The sequence below is a fragment of the Taudactylus pleione genome, unplaced genomic scaffold (genome assembly GCF_031769625.1).
Source record: "Taudactylus pleione unplaced genomic scaffold, aTauple2 ptg000162l, whole genome shotgun sequence".
NCBI classification, from domain to species: Eukaryota; Metazoa; Chordata; class Amphibia; order Anura; family Myobatrachidae; genus Taudactylus; species Taudactylus pleione.
The window spans coordinates 4,747,564-4,768,987 of record NW_028284564.1 but is presented as its reverse complement, the minus strand read 5'-3'; the positions used below and the strand labels follow the sequence as shown (position 1 = coordinate 4,768,987).

The 21,424-nt window shown below is 45.0% G+C and overlaps 1 protein-coding gene across 6 annotated transcripts in view; it reads right to left on the bottom strand.

Moving 5' to 3' along the window:
- The window catches only part of CSNK1G3 (casein kinase 1 gamma 3), a 165,227-nt gene extending 160,091 nt beyond the window's left edge, over positions 1–5,136 (bottom strand). For 2 of the 6 annotated variants that reach the window (XM_088475093.1, XM_088475096.1), the window contains exon 1: positions 4,675–5,134. The gene's annotated coding sequence lies outside the window, so the exon portion shown is untranslated. Of the gene's footprint in view, positions 1–4,674 lie in introns of all 6 variants that reach the window. The other 4 variants (XM_088475094.1, XM_088475098.1, XM_088475097.1 and 1 more) reach the window with 4 other exon arrangements.
- Positions 5,137–21,424: the final 16,288 nt, after the last annotated feature.

The following is a 21,424-nucleotide window of genomic DNA, read 5'->3' as shown; positions in this document are numbered from 1 at the left end:
GCGTCAGCTTACCTTCAAAATTTAAAGTGGCCCTAACATTAAGTGCAAGACATGTTGGGCTCTTTACTTAAGGTTAGTGTGGCAATAAATATAATCTTGGGTGAGTCAGTAGGTGATCTCTAGTGCTTCTCATAGATATGCAGTGGAAAAATGGGTAAAATCCCAACACTAATGCACACTTTAGTTATGCGTTTCCCAATGAGAATGCACTTTAATAAATAATAGATAGGCCTGGAGAAATTATCAATCATTTGTCAGAATCAATCAACATAATCACAACATAGCATGATCTGAATTCATTAATTAAACACAGCCCCTTTGTGTAACATCAGTCACTTTCGAAAAATAAATAAGAGGAACGGAACTTAACTTGTAAGTTGAACTACAGTACAAGTGTTTAGAAGTTAGTATGTCAATAGCAAAAAAACTATCCACTTTACAGAAGTAGGTTTACTGTATTTTCATTTTAAATTAAACTATTTATATGAAGCTATGAGAACAGTACTATATGGTAATAAGTATAGATATAAATAGTACATTATGAAATGCAAGCAGCCATATCTTGCCTTTTGGGGTTTCTCAGATTATAACATTTTGCTTCCGATCTCTTATTACTCTCAGTGTCCTAAACAAAGTCTAGTAACAATAACACAGCTCATTTCTTGAAATTATGCGACTCTCAAAGGAAAGATCATTAACAATTTATTACATACAAATCAAATTACCCTGTACACAAAGGGATGGCCAGTAAAGTGCACAGGCTTCAGCTGCCTATTGACCACCTGACTAAAACCTCCTGAAAGGGAAAAATCAATAATAAGAAATGGAGAAACCTGGTACCTTAAGGGAAATGTTCCCTTCATATTACCAGAAGTATTGCTAGCTGGGCACAATATTTAATTAATAAATCGCTAAGCTGCATGCAAGAAATGAAGAGCGGAAGATTCCTCCCTCACCATCTTTTATGCCTAAATTTGTTCTCCAAAACAACTTATCAGCTGTAAATAAACATAATGGACATCAATAGTAAGTGAGAAGTTGCTGATCGATGTGCTAAAAATAGTTTACACAACAGCATGGCAATGTCATCCCTCTTGTGAACTTTAAAGTAAGAAAAAAACCTGAACTTAAAAAACCAATGCACCTAAGCATCAATCAGGCCTGGGGTATGGTGTACTCCTTACTAACCACACATAGTAACAGCAGCTACTGTATGTGACCTGAGGGTAACCAGGCCTGGGGTATGGTGTACTCCTTACTAACCACACATAGTAACAGCAGCTACTGTATGTGACCTGAGGGTAACTAGGCCTGGAGTATGGTGTACTCCTTACTAACCACACACAGTAACAGCAGCTACTGTATGTGACCTGAGGGTAACTAGGCCTGGGGTATGGTGTACTCCTTACTAACCACACATAGTAACAGCAGCTACTGTATGTGACCTGAGGGTAACTAGGCCTGGGGTATGGTGTACTCCTTACTAACCACACACAGTAACAGCAGCTACTGTATGTGACCTGAGGGTAACCAGGCCTGGGCTATGGTGTACTCCTTACTAACCACACACAGTAACAGCAGCTACTGTATGTGACCTGAGGGTAACCAGGCCTAGGCTATGGTGTACTCCTTACTAACCACACACAGTAACAGCAGCTACTGTATGTGACCTGAGGGTAACCAGGCCTGGGGTATAGTGTACTCCTTACTAACCACACACAGTAACAGCAGCTACTGTATGTGACCTGAGGGTAACCAGGCCTGGGGTATAGTGTACTCCTTACTAACCACACACAGTAACAGCAGCTACTGTATGTGACCTGAGGGTAAGCAGGCCTGGGCTATGGTGTACTCCTTACTAACCACACACAGTAACAGCAGCTACTGTATGTGACCTGAGGGTAACCAGGCCTGGGCTATGGTGTACTCCTTACTAACCATACACACACAGTAACAGCAGCTACAGTATGTGACCTGAGGGTAACCAGGCCTGGGGTATAGTGTACTCCTTACTAACCACACACAGTAACAGCAGCTACTGTATGTGACCTGAGGGTAAGCAGGCCTGGGCTATGGTGTACTCCTTACTAACCACACACAGTAACAGCAGCTACTGTATGTGACCTGAGGGTAACCAGGCCTGGGCTATGGTGTACTCCTTACTAACCATACACACACAGTAACAGCAGCTACAGTATGTGACCTGAGGGTAAGCAGGCCTGGGGTATGGTGTACTCCTTACTAACCATACACACACAGTAACAGCAGCTACAGTATGTGACCTGAGGGTAAGCAGGCCTGGGGTATGGTGTACTCCTTACTAACCACACACAGTAACAGCAGCTACTGTATGTGACCTGAGGGTAACCAGGCCTGGGCTATGGTGTACTCCTTACTAACCACACACAGTAACAGCAGCTACTGTATGTGACCTGAGGGTAACCAGGCCTAGGCTATGGTGTACTCCTTACTAACCACACATAGTAACAGCAGCTACTGTATGTGACCTGAGGGTAACTAGGCCTGGGGTATGGTGTACTCCTTACTAACCACACATAGTAACAGCAGCTACTGTATGTGACCTGAGGGTAATCAGGCCTGGGGTATGGTGTACTCCTTACTAACCACACACAGTAACAGCAGCTACTGTATGTGACCTGAGGGTAACTAGGCCTGGGGTATGGTGTACTCCTTACTAACCACACACAGTAACAGCAGCTACTGTATGTGACCTGAGGGTAACCAGGCCTGGGCTATGGTGTACTCCTTACTAACCACACACAGTAACAGCAGCTACTGTATGTGACCTGAGGGTAACTAGGCCTGGGCTATGGTGTACTCCTTACTATCCACACACAGTAACAGCAGCTACTGTATGTGACCTGAGGGTAACTAGGCCTGGGCTATGGTGTACTCCTTACTATCCACACACAGTAACAGCAGCTACTGTATGTGACCTGAGGGTAACTAGGCCTGGGCTATGGTGTACTCCTTACTAACCACACATAGTAACAGCAGCTACTGTATGTGACCTGAGGGTAACCAGGCCTGGGGTATAGTGTACTCCTTACTAACCACACACAGTAACAGCAGCTACTGTATGTGACCTGAGGGTAACTAGGCCTAGGCTATGGTGTACTCCTTACTAACCACACATAGTAACAGCAGCTACTGTATGTGACCTGAGGGTAAGCAGGCCTGGGCTATGGTGTACTCCTTACTAACCACACACAGTAACAGCAGCTACTGTATGTGACCTGAGGGTAACTAGGCCTGGGCTATGGTGTACTCCTTACTAACCACACATAGTAACAGCAGCTACTGTATGTGACCTGAGGGTAACCAGGCCTGGGGTATAGTGTACTCCTTACTAACCACACACAGTAACAGCAGCTACTGTATGTGACCTGAGGGTAACTAGGCCTAGGCTATGGTGTACTCCTTACTAACCACACATAGTAACAGCAGCTACTGTATGTGACCTGAGGGTAAGCAGGCCTGGGCTATGGTGTACTCCTTACTAACCACACACAGTAACAGCAGCTACTGTATGTGACCTGAGGGTAACCAGGCCTGGGCTATGGTGTACTCCTTACTAACCACACACAGTAACAGCAGCTACTGTATGTGACCTGAGGGTAACCAGGCCTAGGCTATGGTGTACTCCTTACTAACCACACATAGTAACAGCAGCTACTGTATGTGACCTGAGGGTAACCAGGCCTGGGCTATGGTGTACTCCTTACTAACCACACACACAGTAACAGCAGCTACTGTATGTGACCTGAGGGTAACTAGGCCTGGGGTATGGTGTACTCCTTACTAACCACACATAGTAACAGCAGCTACTGTATGTGACCTGAGGGTAACCAGGCCTGGGGTATGGTGTACTCCTTACTAACCACACATAGTAACAGCAGCTACTGTATGTGACCTGAGGGTAACTAGGCCTGGGGTATGGTGTACTCCTTACTAACCACACACAGTAACAGCAGCTACTGTATGTGACCTGAGGGTAAGCAGGCCTGGGGCATGGTGTACTCCTTACTAACCACACACAGTAACAGCAGCTACTGTATGTGACCTGAGGGTAACCAGGCCTGGGGTATGGTGTACTCCTTACTAACCACACATAGTAACAGCAGCTACTGTATGTGACCTGAGGGTAACCAGGCCTGGGGTATAGTGTACTCCTTACTAACCACACACAGTAACAGCAGCTACTGTATGTGACCTGAGGGTAACCACCACATCCGGATACACTAGCAACTGCATAATGGTGGGGTGCGAAAACAAAGACACTGTGATGCCATCATGTACACAGATCCTGGCTACCCCCAACATTCTCTTTCCTCTGTGACGTCACAGAACTCATGAGGTCACAACCATTCTCAGTAAGGATGAAGGAAGCAGACATAGAACAGACACTGTGACCTGCCTGTGACCCCACAACTCTCATACACTCCCCGATACACCCTCATCCATGGGCCCTGCCTGTCTGCAGGGGAGACAGTCACAACAGGAAGCCAGCCCAGGAGAGTTCCCTCTGTGGCAGAGCAGGGAGAGCCCCGGTTTCCTGTCTCTCCCTGTGTGGGACAATGGCGAGGGGGTCACCCCCTCCCCCATATACACACACATACAGACAGACGGGTGTGCAGGAGATCAGTGACCCACCTAGGATCCAGCGGGTGATAGAGCCGCTCCTGGCTGGGGCAGGGTATCATGTACCGGGATCCAGCTGACGCGCCTCCCAACGGCTGTGGCCCCTGCAGTCAGTGCGGACGATGGTTGCGCTCCCGGGCGGCTGGTCGGTGGAGGTAGGGCCGGCTGGCTCTCCTATTGCGGTAATGAATGTGATAAAGATGGCCAGAGGAGGAGGAGGAGGGATCTCACACACACACACACTGGAGGGAAATGTTCCGTGTCAGAGGGGAACGCGCAGCGGAAGCCGCCCCCCTCACACCAGGCCCGCCTCTTCCGCGGCAGCACAGGGACACAGCAGCCGAGGACGACCCTCGCTCAGCCCATTCCCCGAACCCCCGGCTGGGCGATCTGGCTGGCAGCGACACTTAAGGCGAGCCTTCCCTTTACCCTCGGCACCACTAGGCGGCGGTAGAGAGTGGGTGAAACGGGGGCCGCGCCCAGCCCATTCCCTGGGAGGTCTGACCAATCGTGTGGGATCGTTTAAGTGGCGTCACTAGCCTTAGCCAGTCAGAGGGCGAGGATGAATAGAGGGCGTGTCCAACTGAAAGCATGAAACTAATAGAAGAGTAAAGCAGCCGTATATATTGTAGTATAGCTCTCTTCGCTTCTCTAGTCATTGGGCGGGGTTTACTCAGCTGCCATTCCAGGGATTGGTCAGTTGGTGCTGTCAATCAAGGGGATTCCCCAGGGAGGGCGGTACAGCTTTCGGCTGCTGGTGCTGTCCTATAGGAGGCGAATGAGCAGTCACCTCATAGGGGATGGCTGGACGCGTCATTTTCCATCTGAGCTCATCAAGTGTCTGTGACGGTGCAGTGACGCCTCTACTGTGTCTCCTATGCGCTACATTGCGCTTCGCTTTGTATTATTACCTATTAAAAGTTATTTTTTTCTTTGCGGGTTTTTTTGTTGGTGAAATTTTATTCACACAGTTGTATTTACAGGTGCTAACAAAGATGTGCAGTCTCACATGTTTCCCAGCACCCACTTACCCTGGTCTATGAGGGCTCATACAGATGTATGTTTGCAATGGGATCAATCCATTTAGCTGCAAATGTGGCAAGTTGCTGTTGCAACAGCAGAAATGCCGGCAATGGCACTGCAATTGGAACCACTCACGACATCGTTATCGTTCAATTGCTCGTTAATTGGGCATGCAAATGTCGGAAACGACCAGCGATGTGTGCTCCCGCTGGTCATTTCCGACATCAATCATCGCCCGAACATGCTGGTCAATCTACCGATGACGACAGATTGGGCATGTTCGGGGATGATGGAGGGTGTCTACACTGAATGACTGATCGGTGGATGGGGAACGACGGTACGGTTACTGTCTTCCCTGGGTCGGGTAGTGGATGTGTGCATTACTCGCACCTAATTGGATCGAGTGTGTTAGCAGGAAAAAACTTAGCTCATTCCTGGCGTGGATGTACAATACACCTCCTCCCTTGTCCCACACACCTGTGCTGTTATGTACATATATCCCCCACACCTGTGCTGTTATGTACAATACACCTCCCTTGTCCCACACTCCTGTGCTGTTATGTACAATACACCTCCTCCCCCTATCCCACACACCTGTGCTGTTATGTACATCACACCTCCTCCCTTGTCCCACACACCTGTGCTGTTATGTACAATACACATCTCGCCTTTATACCACACACCTGTGATGTTATGTACAATACAAATCTCCCCCTTATCCCACACACCTGTGCTGTTATGTACAATACACATCTCCACCTTATACCACACACCTGTGCTGTTATGTACAATACACCTCCCTCCCTTATCCCACACCCCTGTGCTGTTATGTACATATATCCCCCACACCTGTGCTGTTATGTACAATACACCTCCCTTGTCCCACACACCTGTGCTGTTTTGTACAATACACCTCCTCCCCCTATCCCACACACCTGTGCTGTTATGTACATCACACCTCCTCCCTTGTCCCACAGACCTGCGCTGTTATGTACAATACACATTTCCCCTTATCCCACACACCTCTGATGTTATGTTCTAAATGCCTCCCTCCTTTATCCCACACACCTGTGCTGTTATGTACAATATACCTCCCTCCTTTATCCCACACACCTGTGCTGTTATGTACACCACACACATCCCTGCTCAAAGACTTTGCACAGCAATGGCAGACCGAATCCACTGTAGGTGTCTGCTGGCTCAGATAATTCCAGAACAGGGTCCAAGGTCACACAACTCAAAATGTGAGTGAGGGGCTCAGCATTATATATTTTTATTTTCTAGGTATGTATACATAAATACAACTGTGATGTTTTTTATTTTACATGTTCTGTAACAGCTATACAAGCTGGGGTTAGGTACAAATGTGATAGCAGGCTGTGCTTTGAACCAATTGTGACATCATTACTGTATTGCACAGGTTCTCAAACCCGGTCCTCAGGACCCCAAACAGTGCATGTTTTGCAGATCTCTTCACATAATTACTAGTGAAACTGTTAGCTGCACCTGTGGATCTTTTAAAAAATGTCAGTGACTAATGAATACACCTGTGCACCTGCTGGGTGATCTGCAAAAAGGGAACTGTGTGGGGTCCTGAGGACCGTGTTTGAGAACCACTGCTGTATTGCATCCACCTGGGCCAGCATCAGTGGGTTTGCTCAACTTTTCAGGGAGTCATTGCTATTGCAAGGAGTCTTCCTGATATTCAGGAAGCTTTGGTACGTACTCTGCAGTGTTCAGAGTGGTTAAATATTTTATGAAAAGCACTCAGCATAACTTTGTAGTGTGGCTATGATGGTGCGATTCGCAGTGAATTAGGGATGCCCATCGTCCATCGATACAAAATCATTGATGGTTTATGTTCGATGTTGAATAATTTCACCATCGATGACAGAGAGCCAATGGTTCTTTGCCATCGATGTACGAGTAGGAGCAGATTTTTTCTTGGACGGGACGGAGCTTAGCCTCGCCCGCTAAACCCCACCCTGTTTTTGATTGGCCCGCAGCCCCCGTTTCCAACCGCAGCAGTGGCCATCGAGGGGCGCAAACCATTGATGGTTCAGCATGAATGGTTTGTGTTCCATCGATGGACACCCCTCCGATGTCCATCCCTACAGTGAATCCTGTCATCAAGGTCTTGCCCACTTCTCAAGAAAGAGACACAAAGTTAATATGCATTTAACATTTTTGAACGATAAAGTCAGTATCAAAGTTAGGGGTCTATTCTGTAACAGTGACGATGTTGGCCAGAATATTATCGGGCAACATCGTCATGATTTTTTTTCAATTATTTAAATTTATGGCTGCTATTCAGAAATATTATCTGCAGGGACAGCAGTTGCGGTAACCTGCTGTCCCTACGATGTTACAGAAGGCATTGTTATCGGTATCCTAAAACAATACCTTCTGCGCATGCTCAGTCATGCGCTCGGGAACAGTCTCCGTCCCTGCTTTGTCCATGTCGACATTTTGTCTCTGTCGACCTATTGCCTGTCTAACATCTGGTGTCTATCTAGACATTGTCTATCTTTTTACTGTAGATCTTTCAATCCATAACCTTGACTCAGGGGCCTGTCTGCACTGGACACCCTGCACCTATAATAGATACACATCTGTAAAAAAAAAGGCATAAGCAACTTGTGGTCCTCTACTGTTGTTGAACAACAAAGCCTTGTAAGTAAGGTGACCGCGGAGGGGTAAGTCCAAATATAGCCTGTCCAAATTGATTGACATGTATACATTTATATTTATGTGCTTTTATAGTTAAAACGTATATATAAATTTTAAATATAATAGCACATAAATATAAATGTATACAGGCTAATATAAAGTATGTGTACTGTACACATGTCAATCAATTTAGGCAGGTTTGACAGGCTCTAGAGCAGTGGTTCCCAAACTGTGTGCCGTGGCACCCTGGGGTGCCTCAGGGCACTTGCAGGGGTGCCTCGGGTTGGTGGTCCAGTACCAAATAAAATGATTTTTAGTCCATGTGATTGGCAAAACCAGTGCTGGTGGCTGCCAATCAAAAAATACATGGACAGAAAGTAGCGCAGCCCTGTCCACCACCACATAACTGACCCTAAGGGTGACATATAAGCACAATTTGCTTCATTTAATTTTTGCTGAATTTCTCAATAAGAAACTCTTGGCCCAGGGGAAAGAATGGAAAGAATGCTGATACTCTAGGGCGCCGTAATTTTAAAGAGTTTGGGAACCTCTGCTCTAGAGTGACTTACCGGTCAGCAATCACTGCAAAGCAGGGACGGAGACTGGGTGGAGTTACAAGATGCTGCAGGGACTTATGGGAAAATTTCCTCTGTCCCTGCAGTTTTCGGATAATTTAATGTATTTTCTTCATATAACGCCATTCTGAGATGGCGTAATATAAAGTAAAGATTTATCGAGTAATTTAGCACTCTTTGCTTTGCTGAATAGCAAAAAGCGTTAAAGCACATCAATGGCTGATCCCTACAGTGTGGTACTCTGCGAGATGGGAATTAATGGAGAAGATAATTGCGTTATCTTCTCCATTGACCCATTGCTGAATAGTGGATTTACATAGAAATTATAGTTTCCGCATTTTTTATGTAAAAAAATCATTGCTGAATAGACCCCTTTATGTGAAATGGACTCTTCTCAGAGATGTGTTTCTGTTGTGACATATAGGACCTGATTCAGACCCGTTCGCTAAGGCTCGATAGCTCGCTGTGAGCGATTTTGGCCCATCTACGCATGCGTACAATTCGCAGTGTGCATACGCAAGCCATTCGCAGTGATCTAATTTTTGTTGCTCGTAAGCCACTATCAGGTCGCTGCTTTGAGTGACAGATAGTGCCGTTTGCGGGAGGTAACAGGGGAAGGTGCAACGGGGGAGTGGATGTACGAATGCAGGCGTGTCAGGCCGCCTAAATGGCGTTTAAAGGGCGTGCATAATTAGCAAAGTAGCGTCATCGTACATGTCACCTGCATGTATTTCAGCCCGCACTGATCGCAGTGCTTGCGGTGGGGAAAGGCAACCCCAAGGGCTGCGAGCAGCTCCGATGGCTCACGATGGTCCCGATTAATCATTAAGTGTTGCGAGTGGCAAGGGGTTGTCTTCAGACACTTGCGAGCGCAATTTGCTGTAGCTCGCTAACTCACAGTGGGTGTCCTTACACGACGCAGTGCGAGCGCTTCATTTAAATATCCGGCCCCTTTTTGCCAGAGAGCATCTTGCGAGCGGGTCCGAATGACCTCCATAGGGCGCAATTCAATTCAGCTCGATTTGAATAGCGCTGGGAAGGAGTTCCCAGAGCTAATCAATTGACAGTGCTGTAAACTCCCAAATAGAGGATTTCTGCTCGCACCCTCCTAAGGGGCGAGCAGATATCCGATTAAAGAAGGGCCGCGATGCTGTTTTCCAGCTGAGCCTGTGCGCTAACAGCATTGTGGCCGGCACTTAAGTCAGAGAATGTTACTGCAACTAAACATCGGGCTTAAGGTTCGGAAACCAGAATCTCCCGAATAAGTACAGGGCATGATGGGGACAACTGAATAGCTCTGGGAACTAGTTCCCGGCGCTATTCAAATTGCGCTGAATTGAATCGCCCCCATGGAGTGGGAGTTAGTGATTTGCGAACCGTAATCATCTCTGTGCCCTACCTATGAGTAGTAATCTTCTGATAAATATAAAAGTTACTGATATCTGAAGGCAGCTGGAAATTATAAGGGCATCACACCAAGGAAAAGTTTGCTTCAAAGATCTACTGGAATACTATTCAGCTGACCCAGAGAGTCATGTCTGTTGCCAGCTTTGTTCTCCTCTGGGGACTTCTGCATCACCTTTGGTGGCATCCACTACTGTCACAACATCTGGAAAGTTTAAGATCAACTGTCCTGGCTCTGTTCCAGACGTGAGCGTCGTGCCAAAGAAAAAAATGAGCGCAGTTACTCCCAGCTTGCGGATGACCACAAGAATGCAACACAAGAGCAACATTTTTTTCACATAACAAGAAGAAGGAGGTTCAAATGAGATAAATGGTGAAGGACGTCATAGTTGCCAAGATAGCTTGATATTTGTAAAGTGACTATCCATTCCAACCGCTCCATACAACTGGTAGACTATGATCATGCCCTCACTACTGTCCTTGACTCTGTTGCCCCAGTTCTTTGACAGTCCCCCCTCAACCCTGGCATTCTACTATGTTGCACTTTCTCCAAAAGTACTCTCTGTCACAATCCGGTATAAGGAATTCCTCAGAGGACTAGGAGCCAGGGGGTTAGGGTGGCTAGGAAGCAACACATGGGATGCTAGTAAGAGTGTCCGCCTTAAAGGTGAAACCAAGATGTTGGCTAGACCTAACCAGAAGCGCGGAGTCTAACCTACTCGGTGGTCTTCACCAGTGACCTCTAGTATTGGGATTTAGGTTTCGCTGCACCGAGTGAGCAGGTGGCGGCCCTCTGGTTAGGTACCTTGGAGTGACGAGGACCGGGAGCTGACACTATAAATAAGATGACTAGGAGACTGCATATGCAGTGTAACGATATGGAATGTATAAACGGAAAATGGTACTAGGAGTCAGTACACAGATGTTGTACTGAGTACACATGCTGGTGATCCAGACGCAGGATAGACACAGGAGAATGGCACTAGGAGTTAGTATACGGATGTGGCACTGAGCACACATACTGGTAATGCATACGCAGGATAGACAGGAGAATGGCACTAGGAGTCAGTATATGGCTGCTGTACTGAGTACACAGGCTGGTGATCCAGACACAGGATAGATACAGTAGAATAGCAGTAGGAGTCAGTATACGGATGCTGGACTGAGTACACATGATGGTAATCCAGATGCACTATAGACACAGGAGAATGGCATTAGGAGTCAGCACAAAGATGCTGCTTAATGCTGAAGTTGTTTAACTGGAGTTTCAGCACACCGATAGGTGCTTTAGTAATCACTGGAGAACCAGACGCTGATTAATGCTGAAGTTGTTTAACTGGAGTCTCAGCACAGAGACAGGTGCTGAAATATTCATAGAAGAACCAGATGCTGATTAGTGCTTAAGTCTTAACTGGAGTTTAGTACACAGACAAGTACAGAAGAAATCACAGGAGAAGTCACAGGGAATCTAGACACTAGGATATAACACTGGTAGGAAAAAACGTGGAACCTGGAAAGCTGCACCAGCTAGTAATCACAATCACTGGAAAAGCGAAGTTGAACAGCAACTTTTTGTTCCTGGAGTCAGACTAAATACCCTAAGGTAGCGGACCATTGGAGGATAGAATCAACTGACAACAACCAATGCTACCAATGGGTGGAGGGCTGTATATATTGTGATAGAAGCACTGGTAAAGTGGTCAATGGCAGGTACGTTTGTCCTAGGTTTTTGGCCTATGTGTTCTAAACAACCCCAGGAGAAGTTTGTTTTGTACACAGACAAGAGTGTCGGCTTTTGGAAAAGCCGGTTTGGGTCCTGGGGGTGTGGATGTGAGGAGAGGGAGGGCTCCATCCACAGGCCACTCCAGGTTTTGGGCCTTTCAGCCTGGTAGCAGGCTCATTACGGCTTACACCTGTAACTGGCTGATTTAAGCTGTGTTCAGTTGTTGCTGAGTGTCTCATACCTGGGAGAGTAGGCCACATGTTAGCTTGCTCTGAGACACTGTTGGCTGTAAACCAGAAGGTACTGTGGACGGGGATTTTGTTTAGTGTTCTGTTAGATAGGGAACTTACTGTCTAGTTAGTGCCCAGCCGGGCTAGGGTTTATTTTATGTTTTGTTTATTTGATTTTTGAAATTGCACAATAAAAACTAGCACCATCCAGCTTGCACGAAAATCCACGACTGGAGTGCTGTTTCCTGGCTGCTGTGTGTAAGGTGGTGTCCATCTACCCCAGGAGAGGGACCCGCTACCCCGACCTTATCACAATTGGTGGAGAATGGGGGCAAGCACACACTGAAGTTGCAGCAAGGAAAAAATTGTCCTTTAAAATTTAAAGGGACAGACACGAGATTGTGGACTCCATGGAGGTGGCATCAGCAGATGCTCAGAGAGGCCAGGTTCTGCTTTCAGCTGACCCCTAAAGACAACATGGAGGACATTGTTAAGGCCTTGCTCCAGGCTACGGCAGCCCAGCAGGAAACCAACAAAATTCAGGAGGCAGCCCTAAGGCAACAACAAGTTACCACCGAGGAAACCCGCTAGGCCTTAGCAGAGAACAGCCGGGCCATAAAAGCGGTGGTACAACACCTAGTAGCCCAGACTGGAAATGCTTCCACTGACCCTCCAACCCACACTCGCTCTATATGCGCCAGTCATTTTTTGCAGAAGATGAACCCGAGTGATGACGTGGAGGTGTATCTTACGGCCTTTAAGAGAACCGCAGAAAGGGAAAGTTGGCTCAAGTAACAGTGGGCAAGTCTTGTGGCACCCTTCCTGTCTGGAAAACCACAAAAGGCCTACTATGATTTATGCCTGGCTGATGCCAAGGACTATGCAAAGTTAAAACGGGAGATCCTAACCCACTTCGGAGTCACCACATTTGTTCAGGCCCAACGAGTCCACCGCTTGGAGTTCAAAATGGCAAAACCTCCACGCTCACAGATGCATGACCTCGTCCATCTAACCACAAAATGGCTACAGCCCGAGATGCTGACAGGACCACAGATCGTGGAAAGAGTCATGATGGACCGGTATCTGCGGTCGCTACATGCATCTCTGCGCAAGTGGGTGAGCCATGCAGACCCTAAGTCCGCAGACCAGCTAGTCGAACTGGTGGATAGGTACGTGGTGACTGAGCAGCTATTGAGTCTGCCCCACCGAGCCCTGATGGTGCAACACCGAACTCCCATCGGCACTGGTAAGACTGTTCCAGGGGAGAAGGATGCTGGGCGATGGAATGTACCTCAGACTGAGGGTGAGGAACCTGGAAACAGGCCAGCCAGGCCAGGAAGGTTCCTTCCCTGTAAAAGACTAGACTATAATGTGATTCAGTGTTTCCGATGTGGTGGCTTCAGCCATATTGCAGCTAATTGTTCTCTTACCTCTGAACCTATGCAATGTGATACTGCTCATGTATACTGCAAAGGGTCTTTCTTTGCACAGCCAGCCTGTACTGCTGACCAGTGGGCTGAGACTGATAAGCACATGTGTGTACTAACTGTAGAATGCAACCGTGTAGAGACTCTGTTAGATTCTGGTAGCCTGGTGACACTTATGAAAGCTAAGCTGGTGAATCCCTTGAAGCGTAAGGGGAAAACTGTTGGTGTGACCTGCATAAATGGGGACACTCGCTATTATATTACTGCAGAAGTGAACATCGAGACACCATGTGGTTCTGGGATAGTCTCTGTGGGTTTGGTACATGGCTTAATGTATGATGCAATATTGGGGAGAGACTTTGCTCACTTCTGGAAGTTGTGGGAAAGCTGATTTTGCATAGAGGTAAATCACCCTGACTTATTTGAGAAGGTTACTGGCGTAGTAGCAGCGGAAGTTTCTTCAGAGTCAGAAATGTTCCCTTTTTCTAGTATGATTGGCAAACTACAGAATGCGGAGCGTGATGGGGGCTCGCCAAGTGATGTGCCTCCCACTGAGGTGGGAAGTGTTGAGCCAGTTGATCATCTGCCTGATTTAGAGGTCAAAAGAGAGGTCTTTGCCGTGGAGCAGTTAAATGGCCCTACTCTGGTAAAAGCCAGGGAGAATGTCAAGGTGATCAATGGTAAACCCATAGACCCCGATAGTCCTTTGTCATATCCTCACATGGCAGTATGTAAGGATTTGTTGTATCAGGTGACTAAGAAGAGGGAAGATATTGTGGAACAATTAATAGTTCCCAAAGCTTACAGAAGAACAGTGGACCTCATTCAGAGCCGGACGCTATTTGCGCTCGCTCGTTCAGAAAAAAGGGGTGGCTATTCAAATGAACCATTCGCTCTTTGCGGTCTGTTCACGCCTCTAGGTCTGAACGAGCTTACAAAACATGAGGTCGTTTTTTGGAAAACTACGCCCCCTGGCCGCTCGCATCTTACGTCATGTCCGCTATTTATTAGATTAATCGAGTACATCGACCAGCGTTCTGACTATAAAATAGCCCAGTGACTTGGTCAGTGACGCTGCTGTATTAATTATGCACACCCATAAAACGCCCGTTTTTACCTTTAAGCACGCCTGCGTTTGGATCTCCACCCCCTGTTTTCAAGCACCTTCCCCTGTTACCACCCACATACGCCTCCTCCTGTCACTCAAAATAGCAGGCATTCGCTATTTAGCGAACAAACGATTTTCGGCCGCACTGACTGGTTCGCGCATGCGTATTACGATCCGTACGCATGCGCAGTTGTGCAAACATCACTCGGAACAAACGAGCGGCCGCTTACGAACGGCTCTGAATCAGGCCCAGTGTTGGATCTAGCCAATGGTCATATAATGGCAGGCCACCTAAGGGAAGAGAAAACCACTGAGAGAATTATGCAGAGTTTTTTTTGGCTTGGGGTCCATAAAGAGGTATCTGACTATTGTGCATCCTGCCCTGAATGTCAGTATCATGCTCCAAGGCCACATTTCAAAAGTCCCCTGGTTCCGTTACCCATTATTGAGCTTCCGTTTGAAAGAATAGCTATGAATTTGGTTGGGCCATTAATGAAATCTGCCCGGGACCATCAATATATTCTGGTGATAATGGATTACGCTGCCAGGCACCTGGAAGCGATACCATTATGCAATACGTCAACCAAGACCATTGCTAGAGAATTAGTCCATGTCTTTAGCAGGTTGGGAATACATAGTCAAAAGAAATTCCCGTGAATTCCCGCACAGAATATTTGATATTATGAGTGTAATCTATATTTGTCTTAATCCCCCTACTAATATTTTTTTTTTCAATTAGTATTGCATATGTATTGTAGTATATGCTCTATTTTTTCATTATATTTTAATATGGGGGGTGGTGCTACCTTGCTCACTGAATAGGCATGAAATCACATCAAAAAGAAAAAACAGTGTGAGACTATTCAGGTGCACACAAAGACACCTAAGAATTGATATTCACTAAACTAATAAAACATAACCTTTATTTCCCATATTGCAAAAAATACATATTTTTTTGTATTTGAATTTTGCTGTTTCTTTAAAATAAAAACAAGACAAGAAGTGTTCGTAGTAAGAAAAAGTGTTTAAAAGTGATTTTAAACACTTTTTCTTACTACAAACACTTCTTGTCTTGTTTTTATTTTAAAGAAACAGCAAAATATAAATACAAAAAAATTTGTATTTTTTACAATATGGGAAATAAAGGTTATGTTTTATTAGTTTAGTGAATATCAATTCTTAGGTGTCTTTGTATGCACCTGAATAGTCTCACACTGTTTTTTTCTTTTTGATGTGATTTCAGTTTGGGAATACCTAAGGAGATCCTGACTGACCAAGGTTCCCCATTTATGTCAAAAATCATGAAGGAGTTATGCCGCCTATTTAAAATTGACCAGTTAAGAACCTCTGTGTACCATCCCCAGACCGATGGGTTAGTGGAGAGGTTTAATAAAACTTTAAAACACATGCTAAGGAAAGTTTTATTTGCCGTTGGCCATAAGAGAGGTTCCCCAATCCTCCACAGGGTTTTCCCCTTTTGATTTATTGTACGGGAGACATCCAAGGGGATTACTTGACATTGCCAAAGAGACATGGGAGGGGCAGTCCAGTCCGTATAAAACAGTTATTGAGCGTGTTTCCCAAATGCAAGAAAGAATGCTGCTGTGGTGCCGATAGTAAGAGAGCACTTGGAACAGGCCCAACAGGCACAGCAGAGAGTATACAACCACAATGCTCGCTTACACAACTTTGCTCCTGGGGACAGAGTGTTGGTGTTGGTTCCCACAGTAGAAAGTAAACTTTTGGCTAAATGGCAATGACCCTTTGAAATCTTAGAAAAAGTGGGGCAGGTCAATTATAAAGTTTACCAGCCGGGGAAAAGAAAGCCAGAACAGATATACCATGTAAATCTTATAAAACCCTGGAAGGATAGAGCAGCACTGTCAGCCATCCGAGCCCCTCCAGTTGTCAAAGCTGGATTGTTGGCTGAGTCCTAAATTGTAAAAATAATATTTGCACGACACTAGTTTGAGTTGTCTGCACGACGCCATCTGGCGTAGTCAGTATAATATTATTGTGCACGGCGCTATTTTAGTGTTGTGTACATCTGCCGTGTTACTGCACACTGTTAAAGTCTTTACATAATCATGAATACACATATATTTAAAGACATTATATATTCAGTGCTGACAGACAAGTCTTGTGGACATGTCTGGAACTAGTAATTGGAATACACAAAGATACTGTGAGGTGCAGACGAGTGTTTTAACTGAACCATTGTCTTTAAGTCTGACTATGCCTAAATTAACTTGCATATCCAAGTAGGCTGGAGAGGCCTATGATTACATTGTGATTCCATCAAGTGTCTACTGGCCATCTCTGATAACTTAGTTCAGACAGAAGTAATAATAAAACCAGTTACTGGTTAAAGCTATATATATATATATTAGTATATTTATATATATATATACACTTAAACGATCGCATGTGTATCCACAATGCGTGCACACATATACACAGTTGCTATTGTAAATAAAAACACACACAGCGCATGTTTTGCGCTGTACCCAACCCCTGCATACAGCGCACCTTTTACGCTGCATGAAGACACACAACGCATACTTACATATAATCATAAATATACACGCAGTCATAAAAGGTTCCTGCACATTATGGTTTATATTAAAGTTATTAATTATGATGTAAAATGTAAGTATTTGATATCTAATTTTTAGTACATGATAAGCAGACCATGTTTGGTACCATTCTAAACCACGGTCTATTTGCAGATCTCCGGTTCCCTCGGCAAGGAGATCGCAACATGCGTCTGCAAGTTATGGATTATAAAGAATTAGGTGTTAGAATGTACTTTGTATGTAGTGTCTATTGATTAGTTAAAACACACACAAAGAGCCGTTGGAGGGCTGAACTACCACTGTACAAACTGACCTATGAACTGTATCGTAACAGAAGAACCAAGAGCAAGAACCAATGGGATTATGCCAACTCGTTTCTATTGTACTGTTCATTCTCTGTAGGGTATATATTCAAGCACTCTATGTCCAGTAGTCAGTCATCATATACTTTCTTTTGACGGAGGCTTCACGTTTGATGCCGGGAAATCTGGATCCAGAGCGCTTGCGTATGTATCGACTGTACCTTTGAATGTATAATCTTTTGCGTTAAATTGTATTTAGATGAAGGCGTGTAACTAATTCTTTTTAATGTGAATAATAACTTTTTTGTGCTTTGGAACCACACTCAAAGTCTGGAAAGAAATTATTTCTTGTGCGACTTGCAACGCTAAATAGCGACATTTAGGTATAAAGATTATTAGGTATTCATACAGTAAACCCAGGGCCCATGGTACCCGAAGTGACAGTGGCAAAAACCCTGTCAGCCAGTCAACAGCAGGAAGTTAGGGAATTTCTGATAAGAAATAGGGTGCTGTTTTCTGACCTACCAGGGAAAACCACGGTCATTAAACATGACATAATCACTGACCCACGGGTTAAGGATAACCTAAAGCCCTATAGGTTACCAGAAGCCCAAAGAGAATCAGTGTCGAAGGAAATAAAAAAAAAATTTTAGAGTTGGGTGTAATTGAAGAATCGCATAGTGAGTGGTCAAGTCCCATTGTGCTCATTCCAAAACCCGACGTGAGTGTGCGATTCTACAATGACTTTCGGAAATTGAACAGTGTGTCAAAGTTCGATGCCTACCCTATGCCTAGGGTGGACGAACAAATTGAAAGGCTGGGGACAGCCAGATAATTAACTACTCTTGACTTAACCAAAGGGTATTGGCAAGTGCTGTTAACTGAGAACACCAAAGAAAAGGCAGCTTTTTCTGCACCAGAGGGGTTGTTTCAATACAAGATGTTGCCCTTTGGGCTACATGGGGCATCTGCTACCTTTCAAAGAATGATGGATAGGATTCTAAGGCCCCATAGACAGTATGCTGCTGCTTATCTGGATGATATGGTCATTCATAGTTCTGATTGTCAGTCTCACTTGCCCAGAGTACAAGCAGTGTTAGACTTCATCTATAAGGCAGGTTTGACAGCCAACCCTAAAAAGTGTTGTCTGGGGATGGAAGAAGTAAAGTATCTTGGGTACACCATTGGCAGAGGTTTGATAAAGCCACAGCTCAATAAGATTGAGGCAATACAAAACTGGCCACAACCCCTGAATAAGAAGCAGGTGAGAGCCTTCTTAAGGATCACTGGGTATTATAGGAGGTTTATACCCAATTTTGCCACCATTGCAGTCCCACTGACTGACCTTACCATGGGCAAACAGAAAGTCATGGTGGAATGGGGTCCTGAAGCAGAGAAGGCTTTCCAGGAGTTGAAAATAGCGTTATGTACCCAACCAGTTCTGATGACCCCTGATTCCTGATTTGACAGAGAGTTTGTTGTACAAACCGATGAATCAAATCGGAGCGGTCCTGTCCCAAAGCAAAGAGGGTGAAGAACACCCGATTTTCTTCTTAAGCCGGAAATTAAATGTACATGAAAGAAACTGCTACAGTTGAGAAAGAAGCATTGGCCATAAAGTGAGCGTTAGAGACTCTCAGGTATTACTTTGTGGGAAGGAAGTACAGATTGATCACTGACCATGCCCCTCTGGAGTGGATGTCAGAAAACAAGGACAGTAATGCGAGAATAACGAGATGATTCTTGGCATTACAAACCTTTACATTTACGGTAGAACACAGGCCAGGAAGCCAGCTGCCAATGCAGATGCTTTGTCACGTGTCCATTGTTTGGGGGCTGCAGTTGTTCCGCCCCACAGGTCGAAACAAAGGGGGGGGATATGTGATAGAAGCACTGGTAAAGTGGTCAATGACAGGTACGTTTGTCCTAGCTTTTTAGCCTATGTGTTCTAAAAAACCCCAGGAGAAGTCTGTTTTGTAAACAGACCAGAGTGTTGGCTTTTGGAAAAGCTGGTTTGGGTCCTGGGGGTGTGGATGCGAGGAGAGGGAGGCCACTCCAGGTTTTGGGCCTTTGAGCCTGGTAGTAGGCTCATTAGGGTTTACAAAAAGTATGGTGGTCGCTCACATCAACTTAATGACATTGCACAGGTGCTTGTAAAGGGTGGGGTTTACACTGAGCTACAGAAAAAAAAGGGATTTTCCCTCCAGCACACTGCAGCAAAATCAACAAAAGTACTTGAATCCTACATGATAATAGAAATTCAGAGGTATTGGTTTACATACATTTGCAAATATATGAATAAGCGCTGGGCCAACGTCAAGGCTCCTCTATACCAGCGTCCCTAACATTATGGGGTTCACATCCGAGACACAGGGAACCCCAATAGAATCCAGCCAAGGACCATCCCCAGGGCATCACACGAAAAATGGAAAAAAGGTGAAAGTGAAGTGTAAAGTATAGTTGTGTAAAGATAAATCAATAAGTGTTAATGGTAAGGGTTAAAATTACATAAATAATAGACAAACAAATAGAAAGGTGATAAAAAAATATCTATGTGAATTAAGTGGTGATGCCCTGAAAAAAGGCCCAGCCAGAGCAACTTCGGGGGCCCCACGCCCAAACGTTCACCCCAAAATAATTATTGCTACCTAATAGTAGCACCCACTCATAATTAAGCCCAGCGCTTATTCATATATTTGCAAATGTATGTAAACCAATACCTCTGAATTTCTATTATCATGTAGGATTCAAGTATTTTTGTTGATTTTGCTGCAGTGTGCTGGAGGGAAAATCCCTTTTTTTTCTGTAACTCATTAGGGTTTACACCTGGAACTGGCTGATTTAAGCTGTGCAGTTGTAGCTGAGTGTCTCATACCTGGGAGAGCAGGCCGCAGGTTTGCTTGCTCTGAGACACTGTTGGCTGTAAACCAGAAGGTACTGTGGATGGGGATTTTGTTTAGTGTTCTGTTAGATAGGGAACTTACTTTCTAGTTAGTGCCCAGCCGCGCTAGGGTTTATTTTATGTTTTGTTTATTTGATTGTTGAAATTGCACAATAAAAACTGTCACCGTCCAGCTTGCACGAAAATCCACGACTGGACACTGGAGTGCTGTTTTCTGGCTGCTGTGTGTAAGGTGGTGTCCATCTACCCCAGGAGAGGGACCCGCTACCCCGACCTTATCACTATATATATATATATATATATATATATATATACACATGTATAGTAGTTAGATAGATTGTAAACTCATTTGAGTAGGGCCCATACACCTTAATCTTCTCTACTTATTTATGCTAGCTGCACAATTATGTGTCTATTGGAATTTATATACTGTCTGCATTAGTTTGAACTTATGCTCTTGTTGATAGTTTTATCCGCTTGTACAAACTTTAGCATTGATGCGGTGAGAAGCGGTTCTCACTATTTGGACCCTTGGAAGCGCGACAGACGGGAGTTTTCAGCACAGAACCAATGGTCATTGGTCATAGGTGACTAAGGCAAGATTCTAATTTGGGGACTTTTAGATGTGATTATAATCTCCTTTTCTGGTACGCAATATATCTAAAGGGGAACCAACATTATATGACATGCCTTTCATGTCGGTGACTGCAAAGTTTTAAATAAATTATTTTAGAAAATATTATTACATGATGGTCTATGTTTTTTATTTTTTTTGTACATGCTGGAAGTAAAGAACAGAAGTACAAGGAGAAACATTTAATA